This window comes from Oncorhynchus keta, unplaced genomic scaffold (assembly GCF_023373465.1).
Source record: "Oncorhynchus keta strain PuntledgeMale-10-30-2019 unplaced genomic scaffold, Oket_V2 Un_contig_4719_pilon_pilon, whole genome shotgun sequence".
Classification (NCBI taxonomy): Eukaryota; Metazoa; Chordata; class Actinopteri; order Salmoniformes; family Salmonidae; genus Oncorhynchus; species Oncorhynchus keta.
The window spans coordinates 17,501-42,382 of record NW_026287917.1 but is presented as its reverse complement, the minus strand read 5'-3'; the positions used below and the strand labels follow the sequence as shown (position 1 = coordinate 42,382).

The 24,882-nt window shown below is 47.2% G+C and overlaps 1 pseudogene; it reads left to right on the top strand.

Annotated features, from left to right (window-relative positions):
• The first annotated feature begins 2,621 nt into the window (after positions 1 to 2,621).
• LOC127924892 (inactive rhomboid protein 1-like) overlaps positions 2,622 to 24,882 on the top strand; it is a 22,970-nt pseudogene continuing 709 nt past the window's right edge.

The following is a 24,882-nucleotide window of genomic DNA, read 5'->3' as shown; positions in this document are numbered from 1 at the left end:
TCCTGAGTCTGTTTTTTGCCTGTGTTCTGTCCTGGAGTGTTTTTTTTCCGGCGTCCTGGAACGCACCCTGTCTGGTTGCCAGGCAATGTAGCCAGTTGGGAGTTCTGATTACCGCACCTGTATCCCATCAGCTATCTGCACACCTGGTCCTGATCATCATCTCTCCTCTTCATAAGCCCGGACCTGACATCCATTCCCTGCCGGATCGTTAGCCATGAACAGTATGTTGTGCCAGAGTATCAACCTCAAGTTGGATAGAATTTGTTTTGTTGTTTTTTACGTATTGCTTGCCTTAAACTTACCTCCGTTTGTTCTGTCTTCAGTTACTCACCCGGATCATTTACCCCATTCCCGCCTGGTCGTCGGAGGATTCCGCTACCCCATGGGATCCACCTATTTACTTCCATCAACTCACCACCGCTGCCCACTACGCCACCTGGATATATCTACCCATTCACATTCACTTGTAAATAAATACTCACCTTCTTCCTACTCTCCTTGTCCTGGTCTGCTTCTGGGTTCGATTTTGAAAGAACGTGACAGAACGATCCGGCCAAGGATGAATCCATGGACCTGGACCCGTTTGCCATGCCATTACCCAGCAGGGGAAGATATTGGGACAACACAAGACAGCGCTACAGGAGATAGCGGGTTCAATCCAGAACTTATCTGCTAGCTTGACACAAATCCAGGATCAGCTCAGTTTGCCGGCGATTCATTCACCACCTGTTTCACCCATCTCACCTGCCGTGTCTGGTGCGGCTTCCTTCCGTGAACCCAAGGTACCGACTGATAAATATGAAGGGGATTTAGGAAGATGCCGTTAGTTTCTTATGCAGTGTGGGTTAGTGTTTGATCTGCAGTCCCATTCTTACGCCACTGACAAGGCTAGGATAGCCTTTGTTATTGAACTGCTGCGTGGAAGAGCTCTGGAATGGGCTTCAGCCTTGGGAACGACAGGAGACCTGCCGGCTTCATACCAGGAGTTCACGGAGAGATGAGAAAGCTTTTTGACCATCCAGTCCGAGGTAAGGATGCAGCTAAACGTTTGTTCACTCTTCGCCAAGGAGCTCGCAGTGTAGCAGACTTTATGATCGAAGTTCAGGACATTATCTGTGGAAGAGTGGTTGGAATGAGGAGTCACTACAAGCGGCTTTTTTACCAGGGGTTGTCGGAGCAACTCAAGGACAGCTGATCTCCTATCCAGAGCCTAGTGACCTAGATAGTTTGGTCACCTTAGCTATTGGGTAGATAATAGAGTCCAAGAGAGAAGGAGGGAGAAGCAGTGGGGTCCATCTAATCAATCTGAGATTCGGTTACCATTCGGGTCAGGAAGTGGACCAGAACGGGTTGATTTTTCCTCACACGGGATTAGTGGAGGAGTCCTGCCGCCAGATCCTGAACCTATGCACCATGCCCAGCACGGTTAACTAAGGACGAGCGCCAACGTAGACGTGAGACCAACAGCTGCCTCTACTGTGGTAGCTCGGGACATTACATCTCCGTTTGTCCTCAGCGTCCGTTAAACTGCTCGGCTTGTTAAGTTTGGGAGGTTTGTTAGCGAGCCAGTTTCAACCTCTCAAGAGCCCTGTCAGACCTCGTTTTCCTGCTACCCTCATAAATAAGAATCAGAGTTTAGCCACCTAACGCCATCGATTCAGGTGCCGATGACAGCTTCATTGATGCCAACTTAGTGGAACAGCTGGGGCTTTCCAAGGAGCAATTACCAGGAAGCCATTGAAGCAACCACCTCTGAACGGCAGTAGTCTGGGTATGATCACTATGAGGACTGAACTGGTTAAGATGTTGTTGTCGGGGAATCATTCAGAGGTTATTTCTTTTTCATTTGCCTTCCCCCATGTTCCTCTGGTTCTTGGATACCCCTGGCTAAGAGAACACAATCCTTTGTTCGATTGGGTGACTGGTAAGGTAACTAGTTGGAGCATTGAGTGCCATGCTAACTGCCTCAGGACTGCCTGTTCTCATGCTGTCCCCAGTCGGGTTAGTGAGTCTGCTCTCCTCATTTGTCCCTGGTTCCTGAAACATATCACGAGTTGGGTGAGTGTTCAGTAGCAGAAAGCTCAGTCACTTCCTCCCCACCGACCTTATGATTGTACAATTAAGCTGTTCCCTGGAGCTGCCTTTCCCAAGGGGACGGTTATACAGTATTTCTCGACCTGAGGCGGGAAGCCTGGAGACCTACATAAAGGAGTCTTTGCTGCAGGTCTCATTGGTCCTCGTCATCACCCCTGGGAGCTGGATTTTTTTTTTGTGAGTAAAGATGGCTCTCTTCGACCGTGTATTGATTATCGGGGTTGAATGATATTACGGTCAAGAACAAGTACCCCTTGCCCTTGATGAGCTCCGCTTTCGATTCTTTACAGGGTGCAACTGTGTTTACGAAGCTTGATCTCGCAATGCGTATCATCTGGTTCGGATCAAAGAGGGGACGAGTGGTTGACTGGATTCAATACACCTATGGGACAGTTTGAATACCAGGTGATGCCGTTTGGACATTCCAACGCTCCAGCAGTGTTCCAAGGTTTGGTGAATGACGTGCTGAGGGATATGATCGGTCTGTTTGTGTTCGTTTACCTGGATGACATCCTGCTTTTCTCAAGGAGCTTTCCAGCCACATCCAGCATGTTAAGCAGGTCCTGCAGCGGTTATTGGAGAACCGTCTGTTTGTGAAGGCAGAGAAGTGTGATTTTCACGCCCACACTACATCCTTCCTCGGGTACATCATCTCCAGGGTGAGATCAAGATGGACCAAGTGAGAAGGTTCGGGCGGTTCGGGATTGGGCCCGGCTCGATGCGAGATTGCAGCTCCAGAGATTCCTGGGATTTGCGAACTTCTATCTGAGGTTTATCCATGATTACAGCCGGGGCCGGCCGCCTCTTTAACTGCTCTGACGTCTTGCACCAGAATTTTCTGTTGGACTCCTGAGGCAGACCGAGCATTTCTGAACTTGAAGAGCCGATTCACCAACGCGCCGATTCTCTCTCAACCTGACACTTCCCGTCAGTTTTGTTGTTGAGGTGGACGCGTCTGATGTGGGTGTGGCGCCATCCTGTCCAGCGTAGCTCCACTGATGGTAAACTCCATCCCTGCGCCCCTTCTACTCTTGTTGTCTTTCATCAGCTGAGAGAAACTACGATGTGGGTAACCGGGAGCTTCTCGCTGTGAAGCTTGCCTTGGAGGAGTGGCGTCACTGGTTGGAGGGAGCGGAGCAACCGTTTGTGGTCTGGACTGACCACAAGAATCTGACTTACGTGCAATCGGCTAAACGTCTCAACTCCCGTCAGGCCAGGTGGGCTTTGTTTTTTGGACGCTTCAATTTTTCCCTGACGTTCCGACCTGGGTCGAAGAACGGCAAAGCGGACGCCTTGTCCCGGATGTTCTCCAAGACGGATGAGAGTGGGGCCAAGACTGAGACAATTCTTCCCCAGAACCTTGTAGTTGGAGCCGTTACATGGAAGATTGAGGAGGATGTGATGGCGGCCCTTCGGACACAGCCCGTCCCCGGTAACGGTCCACCCGGTCGGTTGTTCGTGCCTGAGTCGGTCCGTTCTGCTGTTCTTCAGTGGTCCCACGCCAGCAAGATAGCTTGTCACCCTGGTGTTGCTCGGACTATGGCGCTACTGCGCAGATGATTTTGGTGGCCTGCCATGGGAGAAGATACCCGGAGGTTTGTTGCCGCATGTCCTGTTTGTGCTCAGAACAAAAGTACCAATCGGCCCAGCTCTGGGCTTCTTCACCCCCCCTACCTATTCCTCGCGACCTTGGTCGCATCTGGCCCTGGATTTTGTCACGGGATTGCCCCCTTCTGTTGGGAACACGGTCATTCTGACCATTGTGGACAGATTCAGCAAGTTTGCTCATTTTGTCCCTCTCCAAGCTTCCATCTGCCACGGAGGCGTCCGAGATCCTGGTTAGGGAGGTTTTCAGGGTCCACGGATTGCCCAGTGACATTGTTTCTGACCGTGGTCCTCAGTTTACCTCTGCTGTCTGGAGATCCTTCTGTTTTGCCATTGGAGCTACAGTCAGTCTCACTTCTGGATTTCACCCACAATCTAATGGTCAGGCGGAGAGAGCCAACCAGAAGATGGAGTCCACGCTGCGTTGTCTTGTCTCCTCTGATCCCACCTCTTGGTCATCTCAATTACCCTGGGTAGAGTATGCCCATAATACCCTTCCTTCATCTGCCACTGGGATGTTCCCCTTCCAATGCCTGTACGGATACCAACCTCCCTTGTTTCCTTCTCAGGAGAGGGATCTTTCGGTTCCTTCTGTCCAGGCCCACATTCGTCGTTGCCACCGGACCTGGCATCGGGCCAGGAAGGTCCTCCTTAGAGTTTCTGACCGGTATCAGATACAGGCGAATCGTCGCCGTATTCCTGCTCCCGCTTATACCATCGGAGATAGGGTTTGGTTGGCTACACGGGATCTTCCTCTACGGACTGAGTCGAGGAAACTGTCACCGAAGTTCATTGGTCCGTTTGTAGTGGAGAAGATCATTAATCCTGTTGTGGTCCGACTCAAGTTGCTTGCTACACTAAGAGTACATCCCACCTTTCATGTCTCCTGCCTCAAGCCGGTTCTCCTCAGTCCTCTGTTGCCCCCTCCTCCTCGTCGTCCTCCTCCTCGGATGATCGGAGGTGGTCCTGTCTACACGGTGCGCCGCATCATGGACTCCAGACGGCGGGGTCGAGGGTTCCAGTATTTAGTGGATTGGGAAGGATATGGTCCTGAGGAGAGGAGTTGGATTCCTCGGCGTCAGATCCTTGACGATGACCTGCTTCGTGACTTTCACCGCCTCCACCCTGGCGCTCCGGGTAGTCCGCCCGGTGGCTTTCGTCGGAGGGGGGCTATTGTCACGAATCCCATTTCCTGAGTCAGTTTTTTGCCTGTGTTCTGTCCTGGAGTGTTTTTTCCGGCGTCCTGGAACGCACCCTGTCTGGTTGCCGGGCAATGTAGCCAGTTGGGAGTTCTGATTACCCGCACCTCTATCCCATCAGCTATCTGCACACCTGGTCCTGATCATCATATCTCCTCTTCATAAGCCCGGACCTGACATCCATTCCCTGCCGGATCGTTAGCCATGAACAGTATGTTGTGCCATAGTATCAGCCTCAAGTTGGATAGAATTTGTTTTGTTGTTTTTTACGTATTGCTTGCCTTAAACTTACCTCCGTTTGTTCTGTCTTCAGTTACTCACCCGGATCATTTACCCCATTCCCGCCTGGTCATCGGAGGATTCCGCTACCCCATTGGATCCACCTATTTACTCCCATCAACTCACCACCGCTGCCCGCTACGCCACCTGGATATATCTACCCATTCACATTCACTTGTAAATAAATACTCACCTTCTTCCTACTCTCCTTGTCCTGGTCTGCTTCTGGGTTCGATTTTGAAAGAACGTGACAACGGGGTGAGATCTTGCGTGTAGCTCCAGATCGAGGGAGATTATCAGTGGACTTGTATGTCTTCCATTTCCTAATAATTGCTCCCACAGTTGATTTCTTCAAACCAAGCTGCTTACCTATTGCAGATTCAGTCTTCCCAGCCTGGTGCAGGTCTACAAGTTTGTTTCTGGTGTCCTTTGACAGCTCTTTGGTCTTGGCCATAGTGGAGTTTGGAGTGTGACTGTTTGAGGTTGTGGACATGTGTCTTTTATACTGATAACAAGTTCAAACAGGTGCCATTAATACAGGTAACAAATGGAGGACAGAGGAGCCTCTTAAAGAAGAAGTTACAGGTCTGTGAGAGCCAGAAATCTTGCTTGTTTGTAGGTGACCAAATACTTATTTTCCACCATAATTTGCATATAAATTCATTAAAAATCTCCCCTCATTTTGTGTGTCATAGTTGAAGTGTACCTATGATGAAAATTACAGGCCTCTCTCATTTTTTAAGTGGGAGAACTTGCACAATTGGTGGCTGACTAAATACTTTTTGCCCCACTGTACCTTCCACCTCCATGTGGAGAAAAATTCCTCAATCGGGTTAAGGAAAGGAGAGTATGGGGGTAAGTACAGGGTGGTAAATTGGGGTTGGGCCTGAAACCATGCTTGCACCATTTGAGCATGGTGGAACCTGACATTATCCCACACAATGACATAGGTCATACCATCAGCTCTACAGACCTGATTTAGTTCATCAAGGACAGTTACATCCGAACAGCGAATCATGTGGCTGCCTGCAACTCAATATATAGAGTATATAGAGTAGAAGAGCTTCAGATGTTGTTTGACCAAACATTAGAACAGGCAAGATGAGTAATCTAAGCAACTTTGACCGTGGTATGATTGTTGATGCCAAACATTGTGATTCCAGCATCTCAGAAACAGCTGCCCTCCTGGGATTTTACGCACTACAATCTCTAGAGTTTACAGAGAATGGTGCGATAAACAAACACATTCAGTGGGCGGCATTTCTGTGGGCAAAACACTTTGTTAATGAGAGGGGTCAGAGGAAAATGTCCAGACTCATTCAAGCTAACAGAAAGGCCACAAATGCTCAAATAACAGCTGTTTAAAACAGTGGTGTGCAGAATGGCATCTCTTCACACATAATTCAGGGTGTTGTGGAGGCAAAAGGGGGTCCTACACAGTACAAGATAGGTGTACCTAATAAAGATTCCGGTGAGTGTACAGTAATGTCAAATCTGAAAACATGGTCTGGAAAAGTGGTACATGAGACCATAGAAACAGTGTCTGATAAAGAATGATGATGAAATATTACATCCATAGATAATGTGGTCCAATTGGTTCATGTTCCACGGTAATGATGTCAATGGATCTCGTTATCCTGAAACTTTCATGATCTAAACATGGAATATTGTTTGTCAGTTTCCATAAAACTGCATTAAGAGTAATGCAACAGTTACTTATCATTTTGAGCAGTTGTATCAATTGATAGTTAGATCATTGTAATAAATGAATAGACATTCATCTCAGATGTAATGTGTGAATTGCATTTTGAAATGGTAATACTTTGATGTTAAGTTGTGTCATTTTGAACAGGTGATTTTAGTTCAATGAACAAATAATCTTAGCTTTATGTGTATTGTATCCAAGCAATTGGAAGAAGTGTTAAGAGTTTTGAAAAATGTGCATTTTGATCATTGGTTGTGAGTTTTGAAGAATGACATCAAGGTTCTGAAATGAGTGCCAAAGTGATTGTAAAAAAACTGTAATACAGACACTCACACTAATACAGACACTCACACTAATACAGATACTCACACTAATACAGACACTACTAATACAGACACACACTAATACTAATGCATACACACACTCACACACTAATGCTAATACACACGCACACACACACACACACACACACACACACACACACACACACACACACACACACACACACACACACACACACACACACACACACACACTAATACAGACACACACACACACTAATACTAATACAGACACACACACACACACTAATACTAATACAGACACACACACACACTAATACTAATACAGACACTCACACACGCACACACACACGCACACACACACACACTCACACTAATACAGACACTACTAATACAGACACTCCTAATACAGACACTACTAATACAGACACTCACACTAATACAGACACTCACACTAATACAAACACTCACACTAATACAGACACTCACACTAATACAGACACTACTAATACAGACACTCCTAATACAAACACTACTAATACAGACACTCACACCAATACAGACAATACTAATACAGACACTCACACTAATACAGACACTCACACTAATACAGACACTACTAATACAGAAACTCACACTAATACAGACACTCACACTAATACAGCCACTCACACTAATGCAGACACTACTAATACAGACACTCACACTAATACAGACACACACTAATACAGACACTACTAATACAGACACTCACACTAATACAGACACACACTAATACAGACACACACTAATACAGACACTACTAATACAGACACTACTAATACAGACACTACTAATACATATATCCACTAAAAGAGGAAAGAGGGCTTATCTGTAGACTTTATTCTCCCAGGTCCTTTTTGTCACTGGGTTTGATGTGTGTGTGTGTGTGTGTGTGTGTGTGTGTGTGTGTGTGTGTGTGTGTGTGTGTGTGTGTGTGTGTGTGTGTGTGTGTGTGTGTGTGTGTGTGTGTGTGTGTGTGTGTGTGTGTTTGCGTACATGCGTGTGTGTGCATGCATTGGGGCTGTATTTTGTGTGTCTGAGCATGTTTTTGTGTAAGTGGCATGTCATTGGTACTGTAAGGCACCTATTTTGCAGCTGGAGTTGACTTCCACTCTGTGTGAGTGGAAGTGATGTAATCCTGCTGTGCTCTGTCATTGTTTGACTGAGTGGTGACGCAAAACACTAATGCCCTGGCCCGGTCAGTCGCTCCAAATATCTCAGGCTTTACACTGGGGTAGGGTTTGAAATGGTGGAGCTGAGGAGAGAGGAGTAGGGAAACACACTCACATGGTGACATCAAATGGCCACACTCCATATGTAAATAAACTACAAACCCACTACGTTGCCTGGGCTGTTTAATCTATGTCATTGTCATCTGTTTCTGTCTTTTCTGTGCACTCTCTGCAAAGAAAAGAGCCCACGCTCAACCCGAATACTGCCTCGTAGACTGAGTGTTTGTTTCGTGCCATTTCTCTTTGAATTAAATTGGAACTTTTTCTACCAACTATTACTACCAGGTACAATAGTGAACTGAGATTCACCCTGACCTAATCTCAGTCTCTGTCCTCTCAGGGGCACGGCAGACTGGTTCGGGGTCAGTAAGGAAAACGACAGCACCCAGCGATGGAGGAGGAAGAGCCTGCAGCACTGCAACCTGCGCTACGGCCGTCTCAAGGCCCAGGTGATGAGGGAGATGGAGCTGTCCAGCCAGGACAACCTGTCTCTGACCAGCACTGAGACCCACCACCCCTCTACCTCCCCCACACCACCACCACCCCCACCACCCCTATGCCATGCAGCGGGTAGGGCAGAGCCGCCCACAGACATACTATACATTCCTAGACTCTCTGTATATCTCTCTCTTTCTCTGTCTCTTGCCATACATCTGTGCATATGTCATGTGTTGTGTTTCTTTACCCAATATCAATCCTATGTCTCTCCCTTGGGAACAATGATGTTATTCAATACAATTCAAAATAGATATCAGAATTGACATTTTGCTTGTTTGTGGTTTTTGTTTCTGTGATGTAAGCTGATGAGCGTATTAATTCATGGAGTAATGCAACTATTAGAGGTCCATCACTATGGTAACCTGTGTATTGATATGACCGTGAACTTGACCTGTCATGTAGCCTCTTAGCAGAGCCTCATTGTTGTAACTATTCAAGTTACCAAATAACCTAAAAGGATATTCTTGGCTCCGTGGTGTTTACAATCCCATGGGACATTACAGTGTCTGCCTCTGTGTGTGTAGATTGTGGACCCCCTGGCGCGGGGCCGTGCATTCCGCATGGTGGAGGAGGTAGATGGTTACAGCGTACCCCAGACCCCCATCACCCCTGGTGCCGCCTCTCTCTGCTCCTTTTCCAGCTCGCGCTCCGCACTCAACAGGTTACCGCGGCGACGCAAGCGAGAGTCGGTCGCCGTCATGAGCTTCAAGGCCGCCGCAGCGCTGGTTAAGGTGTGTGTCACAAAGACATTGTCAACAGTGAGGATCAGAGTGTGTGTGTGTGTGTGTGTTTGTTTGTGTGTGCATGAGGATCAGAGTGTGTGTGTGTGCGCGCGTGTGCGCGTGTTTGTTTGTGTGTGTGTGCATGAGGATCAGAGTGTGTGTGAGTGTGTGTGTGTGTGTGTGTGCATGAGGATCAGTGCGTGTGTGTGTGTGCGTGAGTGTGTGTGTGTGTGTGTGTGTTTCCCGCATGTTTACCACTGTTCTGTTGATGAATCATCCCCGATACTCCAGCAGCTGAGATAAAACAGTTCTAGTAACAGACACTGCTTTGATCTAACTAAATGCATCATTGGGAGTCACCTTGACTCATATTTACTATCTCAAGCCAAGTATGCAAACACCTTAGTCTCTGTAGTGTCAGTACCTCTTAGATGCTGCCTGTCTGATATGACTGTCTGATATGACTCTGGTCATTGAACAGTTTCTGCTCTGTGTCTTTGTTAAAGGTGGCACAATAAAACGCAACTAAACACAGCATAACCCTACTGGATTGCGTTGTTTGTTCTAGGCATTGATCTCTTTGCCCAAAATGGTTATTGAGAGACTTAATCACACAACCCCAGTTTACTGTAGCCTGCTTATGGACACACAAACGCACACGTGCACACACACACAAGCACAAACACACAGAGTATGTGTATGTTTATATCATATAGGACGATTACCAATGTCAGTGTTATGTAAAAGTTGAGCTCAGGCTTGTATTGTAGGATTAGGCTTTGGTGTAACAGTACAGAGGCTGTTCCTCTCTCCTGTCCTGTGGTGTCAGGCAAGGGTGGTGGGGGACACAGGTAGATGACTAGGCTGGGGAGGGAGGCAATGTTTGCATCCCAAATGGCACCCTATTCCCTATGATTTAGTGCACTACTTTTGACCAGGGCCCTGGCACTAAATAGGGAATAGGGTACCTTGGTTGAAAGTTGCGCACTAAATAGGGAATAGGGTGCCATTTGGGACACATACATTAACAGATGGCATTAGGATAACACTGCTGTCAGTCCCGGCCTCCAGTCAGAATGCTCAGCTGTGTGTCTGTTCTGTTAGCCAGTAGAATACTGTGTATTCTGGAACTGAAACATTGAACGCTGCAGGGCTAATCCCGCCTCAAGAGGTCAAAGCATCATAATCATCATGGCCACTGGCCACAGATGGTTGTCAGGAGTCAGAGAGGACACTGGTCTGGGGCTTTGGGGATGCTGTTTACCGGATGTGTTTTTGATCCCGGGTTGGGGTCAATTCCATTTCTATTTGAAATTTAATTCCCTTCTTGAACTGGCGGAATTTAAATGGAATTGACCCGTCATGGTCTCATTGTCACACACAACAGTAATGTAATATCATGCAATAAATGTGCATCAGAGAGTATTTATTAGCAGTTACAACTAAGGTGATGATGATGACAACGTGATGATGATGACAGTGAGGATGATGACAGTGATGATGATGACGATGATGATGGTGTGTGTCAGGGCCGTACGGTGAGGGAGAGGGAGGGCGCTGCCCGGCGGTGTCGCAGGCGGAGCTTCATGCCAGTGAGTTTCCTGGAGGACGACACAGTGGACTTCCTGACGAGCTGGACACCTCCTTCTTGCTAGAGTGAGTAACACACACACATCCCATCACACAATCACGCACAGATAGCATACTCGCACAGTTCCTCCTGTCCCTCTTCATCTCTTTTCCTTCTCCTCCTCCTCCTGCTCCTCCTGCTCCTGCTACTTCTCCTCCTTCTCCTCCTCCATGCAGGATGGACTGAGGAGAGGAGATGAGGAGCTGTCTACCTATGCAGACGATGTGTTTGATTCTCCATCTGAGGCCGCCATTAAAGAGGAGGAGTCTAACACAGCAGCGGATGAGAGTGACCTCACAGGTGGCGCCTTGGACAAGAACGAACTGGAGAGGAGTCACCTGATGCTGTGAGTGGAACACACAGACATCACACATTCAAGTTGTTACTGCTACTGTAGCCAGTTTCACTTAACACACATCTCTCTCTCTCTGTCTCGCCCTCCGTCTCTCGCTCTCCGTCTCTCGCTCTCCGTCTCTCTCTCTCTCGCTCTCCGTCTCTCGCTCTCCGTCTCTCGCTCTCCGTCTCTCTCTCTCTCGCTCTCCGTCTCTCTCTCTCTCTCTCTCTCCGTCTCTCTCTCTCGCTCTCCGTCTCTCGCTCTCCGTCTCTCGCTCTCCGTCTCTCTCTCTCGCTCTCCGTCTCTCGCTCTATGTCTCTCCCTCTCCGTCTCTCTCTCTCTCTCCGTCTCACTCTCTCCGCTCTCCTCTCTCTCTCTCGGTCTCCGTCTCTCGCTCTCCGCCTCTCTCTCTCTCGCTCTCCGTCTCTCGCTCTCCCGTCTCTCTCTCTCTCTCTCGCTCTCTCTCGCTCTCCGTCTCTCTCTCCGTCTCTCGCTCTCCGTCTCTCGCTCTCCGTCTCTCTCCTTTCGCTCTCTCTCTCTCTCTCCCTCCGCTCTCTCCTCTCGCTCTCTCCCTCTCTGTCTCTCGCTCTCCGTCTCTCGCTCTCCGTCTCTCCCTCTCCGTCTCTCTCTCTCTCTCCTCTCGTCTCTCGCTCTCCGTCTCTTCCTCTCTCTCTCTCTCTCCGCCTCTCCTCTCCGTCTCTCTCTCTCTCTCGCTCTCCGTCTCTCCCTCTCTCTCTCTCTCCGTCTCTCCGTCTCTCTCTCTCTCTCTGTCTCTCGCTCTCCGTCTCTCTCTCCCCGTCTCTCGCTCTCCCTCTCTCCTCTCTCGCTCTCCGTCTCTCCCTCTCCGTCTCTCGCTCTCCGTCTCTCTCCGTCTTTCCTCCCTCTCTCTCTCTCTCTCGCTCTCTCTCTCTCTCCTCGTCTCTCATCTCTCTCTCGCTCTCCGTCTCTCGCTCTCTCTCTCTCGCTCTCCGTCTCTCCTCTCTCTCTCTTGCTCTCCGTCTCTCGCTCTCCGTCTCTCCCTCTCTCCGTCTCGCTCTCTCTCCGTCTCCGTCTCTCTCTCTCTCTCTCGCTCTCCGTCTCTCCCTCTCCGTCTCTCGCTCTCCGTCTCTCTCTCTCCCTCTCCGTCTCTCTCTCTTTCTTGCTCTCCGTCTCGCTCTCCGTCTCTCGCTCTCCTCTCTGTCTCTCCCTCTCTCTCTCTCGCTCTCCGTCTCTCCTCTCCGTCTCTCTCTCTCTGGCTCTCCGTCTCTCGCTCTCCGTCTCTCTCTCCGTCTCTCTCTCCGTCTCTCGCTCTCCGTCTCTCTCGCTCTCTCTCTCGCTCTCCGTCTCTCCCTCTCCGTCTCTCGCTCTCCGTCTCTCGCTCTCCGTCTCTCCCTCTCTCTCTGCTCTCTCTCTCTCTCTCTCGCTCTCCGTCTCTCCCTCTCTCTCTCTCTCTCCGTCTCTCCCTCTCTCTCTCTCGCTCTCCGTCTCTCTCTCTCCGTCTCTCTCTCTCTCCGTCTCTCTCTCTCCTCTCTCTCCCTCTCTCTCTCTCGCTCTCCGTCTCTCCCTCTCCGTCTCTCGCTCTCCGTCTCTCGCTCTCCGTCTCTCTCTCTCTCGCTCTCCGTCTCTCCCTCTCTCTCTCGCTCTCCGTCTCTCCTCTCTCCCTCTCTCTCTCGCTCCGTCTCTCCCTCTCTCTCTCTCGCTCTCCGTCTCTCTCTCTCTCTCGCTCTCCGTCTCTCCCTCTCTCTCTCTCGCTCTCCTCTCTCTCTCGCTCTCCGTCTCTCTCTCTCTCCTCTCCTCTCGTCTCTCCTCCTCTCTCTCTCTCGCTCTCCGTCTCTCTCGCTCTCTCTCGTCTCTCTCTCTCCGTCTCTCCCTCTCTCTCTCTCGCTCTCCGTCTCTCCCTCTCCGTCTCTCGCTCTCCGTCTCCCTCCCTCTCTCTCTCTCTCTCTCTCGCTCTCCGTCTCTCTCTCTCCTCGTCTCCGTCTCTCCCTCTCTCTCTCTCCTCCGTCTCTCTCTCTCGCTCTCCTCTCTCTCTCTCTCTCGCTCTCCGTCTCTCCCTCTCTCTCTCTCGCTCTCCGTCTCTCCTCTCTCTCTCCATCTCTCTCTCTCTCGTCTCTCGCTCTCCGTCTCTCCCTCTCCGTCTCTCCTCTCTCTCTCTCGCTCTCTGTCTCTCCTCTCCGTCTCTCTCTCTCTCGCTCTCCGTCTCTCCCTCTCTTTCTCTTGCTCTCCGTCTCTCGCTCTCCGTCTCTCCCTCTCCTCTCTCTCTCTCTCCGCTCTCCGTCTCTCGCCCTCCGTCTCTCTCTCTCTCTCTCTCTCTCTCTCTCTCTCTCCGTCTCCGTCTCTCGCTCTCCGTCTCTCTCTCTCTCGCTCTCCGTCTCTCGCCCTCCGTCTCTCTCTCTCGCTCTCCGTCTCTCGCTCTCCGTCTCTCGCTCTCCGTCTCTCTCTCTCTCGCTCTCCGTCTCTCTCTCTCGCTCTCCGTCTATCACTCTCCGTCTCTCTCGCTCTCTGTCTCTCTCTCTCTCTCGCTCTCTCTCTCTCTCGCTCGCTCGCTCCCACTCCACTCCACTCCACAGGCCCCTGGAGCGGGGCTGGCGTAAAGGTAAAGAACCTGGACTGTCTCAGGTCCAGCCCAAGGTGCGTCTGCGCCAGGAGGTGGTGAGTGTGAGTGGGCAGCGACGGGGCCAACGGATCACAGTGCCCGTCAAGAAGCTCTTCGCCAGGGAGAAGAGGCCCTACGGCCTAGGGATGGTGGGACGGCTCACTAACAGAACCTACCGCAAACGCATCGACAGCTTCGTTCAGCAGCAGATAGAGGACATGGACGACCATAGGTACACTTTATTATCAATGAGGATTTTCAGATTCTTTCATTTCAATGTGCAATTCTGAATTTGCTACATTGCTATGCATTTGACTTCAACTCTGGCATGGTCACATAGTCGCACTGTAACATCAAACATGTCTAAGATTTAATCACACTACAGGAGAAGAGCTCAGTCACATCTGTAGTGGAGGTCGGAGCTGTGTCTGAGGTTGCCCCAGATAAGATACAGTATGAGTCATCACGGATAATAGAAAGCACCTAATTTCTGTGACTGGCGTGGCCTCTAGATTAATAAACAAACCAGGACTGTGTGACTCAGTAACAGATGGTCGAGTCCCAGCACACCATGTGGGAAACAATGGTTTACACAGTTGTTGTCATACATTACTAACTCCTATCCTAGTGGATGCAGCTGTTGTCCATGTGAGGTCCACACTGACATACTGAGATAGTTTTTCTAACAGACGAGGCAAGCTGCTGTACTATGTGATATATCGTATTGATATTGTGTGTGTGTCTGTGTCTCTCTCTGTGTGTGTTTGTGTGTGTGTGCGCAGGCCTTTCTTTACCTACTGGATCACATTTGTCCACCTGTTAATCACTATCCTGACTGTTTGTCTCTACGGCATCGCCCCTGTGGGCTTCTCCCAGCATGAGACCGTCGACTCGGTCAGTACAGTGACTGTTATATAACGTAGTTTGCGTTATGAATGTTACAGTGATGGTTGTTTGTCTACAATGTGATGCGTGATCCGTTGCGTCAATGTGTTATGTCTTTGCATGTCACTTCGTAAAGACGTCTGGCTTCTCCCTGTCTCTCTTTAGGTATTGAGAAATAAAGGTGTTTATGAAAATGTCAAGTTTGTGCAACAAGAAAACTTCTGGGTGGGACCAAATTCTGTAAGTGTAACTTTATTTTTAGGCTAACGGACTTCATTTGATCATTTAAACCGATATATCAGCTATGAGACGCTGTGTTGTATTTGAACAAACCGTACCCGATGGTAAGTCATAGCGCTGGTAGCATAACTCTCTGTTATGCTGCTCCCAAACTTCATCTTTTAATAAAACTTTGGTGATTAAGATGTTTATTAATACAAAGGGTTTCCGGCACAAAAGCACATCTCCGTTCTTGTTCCATGAGCATAAGTGTCACAGCTGGATGGGCTGCGCTTTCGCTCACAAAATCCATGCCATTACCAACCATGTTACCGCTAATACCTGCTTTTCGTTGGTCTTACATCTCTCGATATGCGCTCAAGGGGTTGGAACCAAAATACTTTTGAACAGAACCATTATTTTCTGGGGGTTCGTTCCACTGTTCCGACCAGATTTACTTCACCAATCAGTGCGGATAGAGCAGCTTGCTATGGAGCAGGCAGTCTATAGTTACATGTGTGATGGAAAGAAAAATGTAGGGCATGAGATGCGACTAAAATTTTACGGGTGGGGAGAGAGCAAGAGAGGGTGGAGAATGACGTTTGGCTTAAAGCACTGGGGATCTTGTTTTGACATGCATTATCTGAATTAGGCCCACAGAATTATACCTACGGAGGTGCAGCTTCTATGGAGGAACGTTGAATGTCTTTGATCTTCAGAGAAATGGCTTAATGTTGGACCTAACAAGCTTGTGTGTGCAGACCGGCACCAGAATTCTGAATCATGCTTGTAATGTCAGTAGGCTACAGGAGCCTATGCTTCAGAGGGGAGGGGCAGATAGCCTAAACACGCACGCACTCTGACAAAGATGTTCTGCTGGCAGGCAGACACTGGAAGAAGTTTCTGAGAGACAGAGGGAGGGCTTTGCATAGCTGTTTTGTTGCGCTTTTTGTGGGACAAAAAAAAATGCCTGCAACGTTAAATAATGTTATTAACCGGTTCCCATGCTTTTAAAATAATGGTTCTGTTTCCCGGAAAAGTATAGATCACTTTTGTTCCCTGAACTGATTCCAACCCCTGCTTTTGCGCTTGTTTTCAAGGACATAACACAAATATTGCTACCTCAGCGCAAGCTAGCTGATATTAGATAGGTAAATTGATATTAGATAGGTAAATTGATATTAGACAGGTAAATTGATATTAGACAGGTAAATTGATATTAGATAGGTAAATTGATATTAGCCAGGTAAATTGATATTAGATAGGTAAATTGATATTAGACAGGTAAAATGATATTAGACAGGTAAATTGATATGAGACAGGTAAATTGATAAATCAAATAAAATCAAATGTTATTTGTCACATACACATGGTTAGCAGATGTTAATGCGAGTGTAGCGAAATGCTTGTGCTTCTAGTTCCGACAATGCAGTGATAACCAACAAGTAATCTAACTAACAATTCCAAAACTACTGTCTTATACACAGTGTAAGGGGATAAAGAATATGTACATAAGGATATATGAATGAGTGATGGTACAGAGCAGCATACGGTAGATGGTATCGAAACAGTATATACATATGAGATGAGTATGTAGACAAAGTAAACAAAGTGGCATAGTTAAAGTGGCTAGTGATACATGTATTACATAAGGATGCAGTCGATGATGTAGAGTACAGTATATACGTATGCATATGAGATGAATAATGTAGGGTAAGTAACATTATATAAGGTAGCATTGTTTAAAGTGGCTAGTGATATATTTACATCATTTCCCATCAATTCCCATTATTAAAGTGGCTGGAGTTGGGTCAGTGTCAATGACAGTGTGTTGGCAGCAGCCACTCAATGTTAGTGGTGGCTGTTTAACAGTCTGATGGCCTTGAGATAGAAGCTGTTTTTCAGTCTTTCGGTCCCAGTTTTGATGCACCTGTACTGACCTCGCCTTCTGGATGATAGCGGGGTGAACAGGCAGTGGTTCGGGTGGTTGATGTCCTTGATGATCTTTATGGCCTTCCTGTAACATCGGGTGGTGTAGGTGTCCTGGAGGGCAGGTAGTTTGCCCCGGTGATGCGTTGTGCAGACCTCACTACCCTCTGGAGAGCCTTACGGTTGAGGGCGGAGCAGTTGCCGTACCTGGCGGTGATACAGCCCGCCAGGATGCTCTCGATTGTGCATCTGTAGAAGTTTGTGAGTGCTTTTGGTGAAAAGCCGAATTTCTTCAGCCTCCTGAGGTTGAAGAGGCACTGCTGCGCCTTCTTCACGACGCTGTCAGTGTGAGTGGACCAATTCAGTTTGTCTGTGATGTGTATGCCGAGGAACTTAAAACTTGCTACCCTCTCCACTACTGTTCCATCGATGTGGATAGGGGGGTGTTCCCTCTGCTGTTTCCTGAAGTCCACAATCATCTCCTTAGTTTTGTTGACGTTGAGTGTGAGGTTATTTTCCTGACACCACACTCCGAGGGCCCTCACCTCCTCCCTGTAGGCCGTCTCATCGTTGTTGGTAATCAAGCCTACCACTGTTGTGTCGTCCGCAAACTTGATGATTGAGTTGGAGGCGTGCGTGGCCACGCAGTCGTGGGTGAACAGGGAGTACAGGAGAGGGCTCAGAACGCACCCTTGTGGGGCCCCCGTGTTGAGGATCAGCGGGGAGGAGATGTTGTTGCCTACCCTCACCACCTGGGGGCGGCCCGTCAGGAAGTCCAGTACCCAGTTGCACAGGGCGGGGTCGAGACCCAGGGTCTCGAGCTTGATGACGAGCTTGGAGGGTACTATGGTGTTGAATGCCGAGCTGTAGTCGATGAACAGCATTCTCACATAGGTATTCCTCTTGTCCAGGTGGGTTAGGGCAGTGTGCAGTGTGGTTGAGATTGCATCGTCTGTGGACCTATTTGGGCGGTAAGCAAATTGGAGTGGGTCTAGGGTGTCCGGTAGGGTGCAGGTGATATGGTCCTTGACTAGTCTCTCAAAGCACTTCATGATGACGGAAGTGAGTGCTACGGGGCGGTAGTCGTTTAGCTCAGTTACCTTAGCTTTCTTGGGAACAGGAACAATGGTGGCCCTCTTGAAGCATGTGGGAACAGCAGACTGGTATAGGGATTGATTGAATATGTCCGTAAACACACCGGCCAGCTGGTCTGCGCATGCTCTGAGGCGCGGCTGGGGATGCCGTCTGGGCCTGCAGCCTTGCGAGGGTTAACACGTTTAAATGTCTTACTCACCTCGGCTGCAGTGAAGGAGAGACCGCATGTTTTCGTTGCAGGCCGTGTCAGTGGCACTGTATTGTCCTCAAAGCGGGCAAAAAAGTTATTTAGTCTGCCTGGGAGCAAGACATCCTGGTCCGTGACTGATATGAGACAGGTAAATTGATATGAGACAGGTAAATTGATATGAGACAGGTAAATTGATATGAGACAGGTAAATTGATATGAGACAGGTAAATTGATATGAGACAGGTAAATTGATATTAGACAGGTAAATTGATATGAGACAGGTAAATTGATATGAGACAGGTAAATTGATATGAGACAGGTAAATTGATATGAGACAGGTAAATTGATATTAGACAGGTAAATTGATATGAGACAGGTAAATTGATATGAGACAGGTAAATTGATATTAGACAGGTAAATTGATATGAGACAGGTAAATTGCTGAACCTTGCGCATGTGGTGCAAAATGCCGGAGTATCTGTTTTACATGCTGTAATGTCAAAACGAACTTGCGTTTGGCACTTGTGCTGCCGTAGCGCCAGCCGAAAATAGAGCCCCTTGTCTGTATTCTGACTGTACACCCTCCCCCTGACCTGCAGGAGGCGCTAATCCACCTGGGGGCTAAGTTCTCCCCCTGCATGCGTCAGGACCAGCAGGTCCATGACCTGATCCAGGAGAAGAGAGGAAGAGAGCGGGAGTCAGCCTGCTGTGTGAGGAATGACCGCTCCGGCTGTCTTCAGACCTCACAGGAGGAGTGCTCGGTGAGTTACCCTGGTGTTCCACTACTGTTACAGTCATATTATATTTAATATCCTACAATCTGCAGCAATTCACCCCTGTCTCTCTCTCCCCCTGTTCTCCCTCTCCAGTCTACTCTAGCAGTGTGGGTGAAGTGGCCTCATCACCCCAGTGCTCCTCTCCTGGAGGGGAAGGTCCGTCAGCACGGCTCAGTCTGCCACCAGGACCCCAGGTAATAAACTGCTCCTCTCTCTCCTCTTCATCCATCTCCCTCTCTTCTTTTTTATCTCCTCTTCCCTCTATACATGATATGTTCTTTCCTCGGTTCCTCTCTTTTCAGAATATGCCTGGAGCCAGCCTCTGTGTCGCCTCATGAGTGGCCTGATGACATCACCAAGTGGCCAGTGTGTACCAGGTACAACCCAGGCAACCACACTAACCTCCCCCACGTAGACTGTGCCATCACCGGACGGCCATGCTGCATTGGGACCAAAGGGAGGTGAGGACAGACAGTACCCTCCACAAACTGCACGGTAGTGGTGAATACTATATGAGTTTCCTCAACTGGCCCCTCAATTTTTCTGATTTAAAAATATACATATATTGTTGGACATAAAATACTGGAGAAAGGTTGGAAAATCAGCTCCAAGTGATTAACATTTTGGAAATCTATTCCAAAGTATTTTTACGCATAATATAAAGATACAGCTCTAGAAAAAATTAAGAGACCACTGCAAAAGTATCCGTTTCTCTGATTTTACTATTTATACGTATGTGTTTAGGTAAAATAAAATAAAAAAGTTTTTATTCTGTAAACTACTGACAATATTTCTCCCAAATTCCAAATAAAAATATTGTAATTTAGAGCATTTATTTGCAGAAAATGACAACTGTCAAAATAACCAAAATATGCGGTGTTGCCAGACCTCGAATAATGCAAAATAAATATGTTCGTATTCATTTCTAAACAACACAATACTAATGTTTTAACTTAGGAAGAGTTCAGAAATCAATATTTGGTGGAATAACCCTGATTTTCAATCACAGCTTTCATGCCTCTTGGCATGCTCTCCACCGTCTTTCACATTGATGTTGGGTGACTTTATGCCACTCCTGGCGCAAAAAAATTCAAGCAGCTCGGCTTTGTTTGATGGCGTGTGACCATCCATCTTCCTCTTAATCACATTCCAGAGGTTTTCAATGGGGTTCAGGTCTGGAGATTGGGCTGGCCATGACAGGGTCTTGATCTGGTGGTCCTCCAGCCACACCTTGATTGACCTGGCTGTGTGGCATGGAGCATTGTCCCATGACAGGGTCTTGATCTGGTGGTCCTCCATCCACACCTTGATTGACCTGGCTGTGTGGCATGGAGCATTGTCCTGCTTGAAAAAACAATCCTCAGAAAGAAAGTTTTCTTCCAGGACAACCTTGTACGTGGCTTGATTCATGCGTCCTTCACAAAGACAAATCTGTCCGATTCCAGCCTTGCTGAAGAACCCCAGATCATCACCGATCCTCCACCAAATTTCACAGTAGGTGCGAGACACTGTGGCTTGTAGGCCTCTCCAGGTCTCGCACCCACTGTGAGGATATTTTTTCCAGAGCTGTATATGTGATTGTATAGTGATTATGTTTTAGTCATCTGTTTTGGCTTCTTGTGGTCAATCTGCGGTCTATAAATGATTTGTAATTATGTTCTGGCCTCCTGAGCATCCACTCAAGAAAATATCTAGTTCATGATCCCTGCTATATGACTTATTGAAACAGTTAACTATGTTTTGAAAGTGTGTTGCTGAGGAGCCTGTACTTTATGCTGTTCAGTTCCCTCAGTCTTCACAGATATAGGTAGTTGATGTTGTAATGGCTTGTCTTGTGTGTTCACTATTCAGGTGCGAGATCACGTCCAGAGAGTACTGTGACTTTATGAAGGGCTACTTCCACGAGGACGCGACTCTCTGCTCCCAGGTGGCCTGTATGGATGATGTGTGTGGCCTGCTTCCTTTCCTCAACCCTGAGATCCCAGACCAATTCTACAGACTCTGGCTCTCTCTTCCTCCATGCAGGGTGAGTAGTGTTTCTCTGTAAAGAATATTCATTCGAATATTTTTACGTGTCTATTTTTATAGGGTTAAGCTAAGAACATGAACAACTTCATAGTTAAGAACACATATTCTACAAAAACCAATATCACTCCCTAAAAACACAACCCTATGGTACAATCCTTGGATAGCTTTTCAGAAATGACCAGATAAATTGGTCCACATGGAAAAGTAAAGGCATAGAATCCGTGACTTGGTAACAGGAAATACATTTATTTCCATGACAGAATTAAGAAGTCATTTTGGACTGACCAGTGTAGAAAGTTTCAAATACATCCAACTTAAAAGTTACATATCACAAAATTTCAGTTTTAAATCTTTAAGACATCAGAGCAACATTGTGGGAATCTTATTTGAGCCAGAAATTTATGTTCATTTGATAGGAAGATATACAAAACCTTGCGTAGAGCATATCCAAATGACAATATCTGAGAATTCTTTTTCAAAAGAACTGATGTTGTGACAAGATGGAGGGAAAGTTGGAGCATAATTAAAGAAATGTCAGAAAACGTATGCTTAATCGAGTATAAACGAATGTATAGCATTTATTATACAAGAGATAAAATCCACACATTTCAGAGTCGATGTCTCAAGTGTAAAACTAATAATGACTCAATAATCAATGCTTTCTGGGAATGCTATCAAGTCTGGAAGTTGTGGGCGGGGCTAGAAAGTTGGCTGTATTACAGGAAGTACTACAACATCAACTGTTCAGAGGAGACTGTGTGAATCAGGCCTTCATGGTCGAATTGCTGCAAAGAAACCACTACTAAAGGACACCAATAATAAGGAGAGACTTGCTTGGGGCAAGAAAAATTAGCAATGGAAATCTGTCCTTTGGTCTGATGAATCCAAATTGGAGATTTTTGGTTCCAACCGCTGTGTCTTTGTGAGACGCAGAGTAGGTGAACGGATGATCTCCGCATGTGTGGTTCCAATCGTGAAGCATGGAGGAGGAGGTGTGATGGTGTGGGGGTGCTTTGCTGGTGACACTGTTAGTGATTTATTTCTAATTCAAGGCACACTTAACCAACATGGCTACCGCAGCATTCTGCTGCAATATGCCATCCCATCTGGTTTGTGCTTAGTGGGACTGTCATTTGTTTTTCTACAGGACAATGACCCAACACACCTCCAGGCTGTGTAAGGGCTATTTGACCAAGACGGAGAATGATGAGAGTGCTGCATCAGATGACCTGGCCTCAACAATCACCTGACCTCAACCCAATTGAGATGGTTTGGGATGAGTTGGACCGCTGAGTGAAGGAAAAGCAACCAACAAGTGCTCAGCATATGTGGGAACTCCTTCAAGACTGTTGGAAAAGCATGTGAAGCTGGTTGAGAGAATTGCAAGAGTGTGCAAAGCTGTCATTGGTGGCTACTTCGAAGAATCTAAAATCTAAAATATATTTTGATTTGTTTAACACTTGTTTGGTTACTTCATGATTCCATATGTGTTATTTCATAGTTTGATGTCTTCACTATTATTCTACAATGTAGAAAATAGTACAAATAAAGAAAAACTCTTGAATGAGTAGGTGTGTCCAAACTTTTGACTGGTAGTGTATATATGTAAAATATTAAATGGTATTAGACAAGTTGTGTTCAATATGTTTAAACTTTGTCCTGCACAATGTCCTGCATGATGTGTCATACATCATGAATAAATTAGGAAGCTACTGTATTTGGGCAGAAAATCGTATTTTTGCGTCTCAAATGTTATGTGAATGCGCAACCTGTAGACGGTTGTTTGTCTTGTGTATTGCGAGTTAGCTTTGTTCCAGGGCGTTAGTGTGCTTCACACATACCAGTCGACACACTAGCTCTGTTAACCACTGTTACTTGTGCAGCTAGTGAGTACACGCTAGCTAGGCTCGGTAGCTTCTAATTATACATGTCATTTCACCACCCGTGCTGTTGGGGGTGGTAACGCACCATCGTCTCTGGCACCAACCTCTTGTCTCATGTTGTATGTCTCACAGTGTCTGTGGCGTGAAAATGCATCTGCTGGAGCCAGACCCTATTGGAAAATAATGTCGTTTGTAACCTGCTGAGACTCTCCATGTCTTTATTTATTTGCTCATTTGTATCCCTGTAGGATCCTGCACTGCCTGGTGTCGGTGCTCTTCCAGATGACCATCCTGAGGGACTTAGAGAAGCTGGCCGGCTGGCTGAGGATTTCTATCATCTACATCGTCTCTGGCATCACTGGCAACCTGGCCAGCGCCATCTTCCTACCCTACAGAGCAGAGGTACAGTACTGTAGATACACTGATCATATAGGTCTAGTGATATCACTGGTGTAATTATGGGATATTTGTTTGTTTATGATGCAATGCAGCCATAATAAACAAGAATCTCAAATGTAATTTTGTTTTGTTGTCATTCCACTGGCTGTCCCTTAGGTGGCAGGAGGCCAAGTATTTAACTGCCAATATGACACAATGTGTGTGTGTCTCTCTTTCTGTTATCCTGCTCCCTCTCCCCCTTCGTCCCCAGGTGGGTCCAGCTGGCTCTCAGTTTGGTATCCTGGCCTGTCTGTTTGTTGAGCTGTTCCAGAGCTGGCAGATCCTGGAGCGTCCGTGGAGGGCTTTCACCAAGCTGTTGTGTGTCGTCATCTTTCTCTTCTCCTTTGGCATGCTGCCCTGGATAGACAACTTTGCCCACATCTCCGGATTCATCTCTGGACTCTTCCTCTCCTTCACCTTTCTGCCATACATCAGGTGAGAGCTGGTTTGATTTAGTAATATTTGGGGGATTTTTTTGTGTATGTAATGTAAAGCGCTTTGAACTACTTAAAAAAAAAATAATAATGTGGCTCAGATCTAAATGGCTCAGTTGGTTCTGGGTTTGCGGCCTCATATACCTGAATATATCAGGTTTTACTGGAACTTTAAGTTACTTTGGGTAATATTTTTATATATTTTATTATTACATTGAAATTAAATATGGCCTCAAGGTTATGCTATACCCTTTAATACATAAAACACTAATATTGATTTTATGATCTTATTCTCCTTATTATTTCCAGTTTTGGCCGTTCAGACATGTACCGTAAACGTGTCCAGATCTGTGTGTTCCTGTTGGTGTTCCTGGGTCTCTTCTCAGGACTGGCTGTACTGTTCTACATACACCCAGTCAAGTGTGAGTGGTGTGAGTACCTCACCTGTATTCCCCTCACTGACAAGTTCTGTGACAAGTATGACCTCAACGCCCACCTCCACTGACCAGGCCTTTGACGGTACAATTGCAATGACTAGAATGGACAATCTCAAAGAACTATAGCCTCACGCGCCAGGATAGCAGGACGAAAGGGTCGGCTGGTGAACAAGACTCTAAGCAACGTCACGGCATGGACCAGACCGGCGGCCATATTTGGTGTAGTATTCAGGACATTGGATGTGAAGATTGCCAATCTTGGAAAAATAACTGTTGATCTTAATAACTGTTGATCTGTCTCCATTTGATTTTGTTGATTTGGACATTGCTTGCGAGTGACCTGTCACTTTC